Here is a 4,194-nt window from a genome sequence, read left to right on the forward strand (position 1 = left end):
TATATATATATATATATATATATATATATAAAAGCATAATTATAAGGCTACGAAAAACAAAGTGTATTTTATTTTATAGCGATTATACACTTATATAAACATATTAATGGGTAGAATATTCAGGTTCAGATTCAGATTTGACAATAAACCATGCCAAATATTACACACTGGCCCTTTAACAAAATGCAAAAATTATTTTGCACCTGGCTTTATCAGATGTTCAGATTTATCTTCTCAAAATATATGCAAATTAGTGCATATTTAATGAGATAATGCCTACTTTGCATAATTAACAATTTTAAAAAAAACCTTGTATACATTTTTTTTTTCATCCTATTGTAAGTAATCAACTGAGGAAGTGTCATGATGATATCTATTATTTTAAAATTTTACCATATTCACCTGTAGTGTCTCACCTTAAGAGCAGAGCAGCTGCATTTTGGACAGTTTGGTGACAGTTTTGGGAAGCATGATTCAAATAAGTAGAAAGAGCATTTCAATAATCTAAATGAGAAGAAACAAAAGTGTGAAGAATCATCTCCATTTCATTTTAACATGCTCTATTAACTGTTCTCCAACATTTTTGAGGCCAATTGAACAGATTAATCAATAATAAAACATAAGCATTAGGTACAGTCTTAGAAACATTCATATATTTCCTGACATAATCCATTCTCAAACTGCTTAAGCTTTGTATTCAATGTGTTAATGAATACCCAACGCACTGTCACTGAGGACCTTTTCAAACACTGTCACTTTGCACATGTGTAGGTGAACAATAATTGCTATTAATTATGACACTGATCCACTAAAAGGAATAAATTAATCCATTATACAACAGCCACTCACACAGATATGAAAATTGATTTTTAGGTCATCATAAATGCCACAGCGAGGACTGTACCTCCAGTGTTGAGGCCAAATTTTCTGTGAGAAACCAGGGCTGCATTCAGCGCCAACGAAACATAGCAAAGTGTTTATTTAAATGGAAAAGGTGGTGCGTTGAGTACCAGGTTGTGTAACGCAATGCACTGCCTTTTAATAAGGTAATTAGTTTAATTACATTTAATTCAAAGAGGCTTCATTGGCATTGGAAACATACAGTTTGTTTGGATTGCCAAATCAAATGTGAAATAAAAACAAAAATGCTGTGTACAATAAATAAAGATCCACTAGAATTTGGTTTATGAGAGAAAACCTCAAAGCCAGTTGCACACCTTTTCAAGAAGACGTGTCATTCAACCATTTTCAGATTGGTCCTCCCCCAGGCTGCTCAGTTGACACCAGGGGTAAAAATCAAATTTACTCCACTTCCCATGCAGTGAGCTGGTCTCTGTGATGCGAACAGTGGTGGCTAAGTGAAGAACAGAGGCGGATCGGCCATCTGGAAGTTTTCCTGGTGGGCCGTCCGACAACCGACCTGACTTGCTCTGTATTTGTCATATGCTGAGTTGACAGTGACAGACTGATTGTGCTGTGTATTAATCATGACAGTCTGCCAACCAAATTAACATCGAATGACAGAAGACCAGACAAAGAAAATCCTCTTCAGACTGACGTGACCAAACGCCACAAATGGATTCTTTTTTTTTTTTCTTTTTTTTTTTTGGGTAGCAGAATGAACAAGTATTAGTTATGCTAACAGCAGCCATGGTGTGCTGCTCTGGCAGTTTAACAAGCAGTTTTAGGACAACAAAATGAGTCCAGATTTGGATGAAAGGCCTGTGGAAGGATGGCTAAAAAAAGGAGTGGTGGGCGTATAGCAAAGACACATTGTCTCAAATGATTTCAGCAGCCTTTTTATGGTTAAGATATATAATTTAGCACGTTTGTTTAATATCAACAGCACATTGTTGTCACATTCTTTCACTGTAACACCCTAAGTCAGACTATTTAGCAAATTCTCCACTTTTTGAGGTTACAGATTACAAAGAAAATGGTGCACAAAGCCATGTCTAAAGGATTTGAATTGTCATGGTGTCACTTTACACCAGCAGCAACAGCAGGAGCGAGATTGAAGAAAAGGCATTTATTTTATCATGCCTTTTCAATTCTATCAATTCTTGTTCTTTGAAAGCAACTGCTGCCCACACACTGTGCCACTTGCTTTGGTGAAGAAGAAGAAAAAAACGACCACATTAATTCAAAAATAACAAGTTATCCCTTAAAGCATGATGATGAATTCAGTGTCAGGCTGAAGCCAACGTCTCCGGTGGATAGACGGATGTAACGTATGCCGTCAAAATATTTAGCCAGTAGTATTTTAGAAGCATGACATTGAAAGCATATCTCATGTCATCTGCAACAACGGAATACTGAAAGCATTGTCTCCCACATACTGCACAGTGCATATGGTACCAATTGAACAGTTTTCAGAATCGGAAGAGAGGGAACTGCATTATCACTCGTTCTAGTGTGGTAGTTGCCATGGAGACGAGTGTAGGTGGTGTACTGTGCTGTACTCTGTGCTGTACTCCTTCCCTTGTCCTCTCCCCTCTTCTGTTGCCCACCCTCTCTGTTCTGCTATCTGCAACATCCGCGCAACTTTCATTCCTTCACATTTGCTCAAATCCTCCTGCTCGCTTTGGATTCTGCAGGATTTGCATTGAGCACGTTTTCAGTTTGAAGCCACGCTGGCATTAAATGTGTAGGCTGTAATTTAGCCCCCTAAAAATCAACAAACAGAAAGTTAAACTGGGTTAAGAGCATTTTAGGCTCTGCTCTTTGTGGATTCAAAAGGGTTCACGAGTATCATATTACTCATGTTTTATGACGTTATTGCCAGGTTAATTTAGCATCATATTCTATGACTGACGGGCTCTGTTCTGCTCAGATCCCTCAAATCCTTCCTAGATTTATTTATTCCATAAATTAGTTTCTTGCTGACCATCCAAGTTCTTGTGTATGCTTTGTCAATCGCTTCTTTTTGCAGACCAGTTATTCTTTTATCAGTTGCCATGGATATGTGTTTCTGTGTGTGTGTGTGTGTGTGTGTGTGTGTGAGGGTTGAGGGTTAGTGAAGGAGTGAGGATGTTTCATTTCCAGTTTATGGTTTCAGTGTATTTTTGAAGACAGCGTGTGCTGCCCAGTGTCCCAAGTTACTGCTGGCGGTGATGTTTGCATCTCCCCCGTCATATCTGTTCTTGCTTCCCATACTTGTCTTGTTTCGGTGCAGCTGGATCACACTTTTAAATCTCAATAAACTAATCACAGTAAAAACCTGAACAGTCTCCACTGTATACGACAAACCATTTCAGTAGTGTAACCAATGTTTTACGAGTGTACAGCCATGCCACTGTCTATAAACAGCTGTGAAAACAAACAAATGTTAATCTGTTTTCGGTTTTAAAGCAATGGGTTTATCTGCGTTGTCGGTGTATTTTTAACAGATCCAACCTTTAGTGATTCATTTAGATGATTATTACCATTTAGGAAAAAGGTTATCATTACTCACGTCTCATTTTTCTAACCAGCCTCATCTTTGTGATATAGATATAGAAAAAAATAACCCGATTACACCTTCTTTAACGGGGATTTACGTAACACTGCCTTTATGTATGCCCACGATATAATCTATGACACATTTAACAATTAGCAATACACATTTATGTAACATGTTTGCATAGCAGATATCAAAATAAAAAGGCTTTGAAGCAGAACAATCGCTGGTGCCTCCACATTTCTGCACCTATATGGAAACTGTTTGTTGGACTGTCTGGCATTTTTTTCACAATAACAGTTATTACAGAGGATTTAAATACAAATGAGTCATCCGCAGACTTGGACTACTTTTATGTACAGTATAGGCTTAAAACCATCACTGAGCATTTCAAAAGATAGGTTCACATTTTTACAAGTCTGTCACACACATGTAATACAAGAGTTAATGGTTTTTGTTGCTATTCGTCCTCAGTACTTGCTGTGAAGCAACAAAATTAAAAAGTCTTTGTCCTGTGCATACATTTACAAAAAAAATTTCACATTAAAGACTGTAACTTTGAAAAATACCTGCTCCATATGGCGAACAGAGACTGCTGAACCCTCATATGAGCTTCAGCTGAACTTAAAGCTACTCTTACCTTATTTGCATTTCACACAGAACTTAGGAAAAATGTGAATATCCACAACTCCCGCCTCCCTCCAAAATCCCATCCCCCTCCTCCTGCAACTCCACCTCCCTCCAAAGGCCTACTC

Source organism: Epinephelus moara, chromosome 22 (genome assembly GCF_006386435.1).
Source record: "Epinephelus moara isolate mb chromosome 22, YSFRI_EMoa_1.0, whole genome shotgun sequence".
Taxonomy (NCBI): Eukaryota; Metazoa; Chordata; class Actinopteri; order Perciformes; family Serranidae; genus Epinephelus; species Epinephelus moara.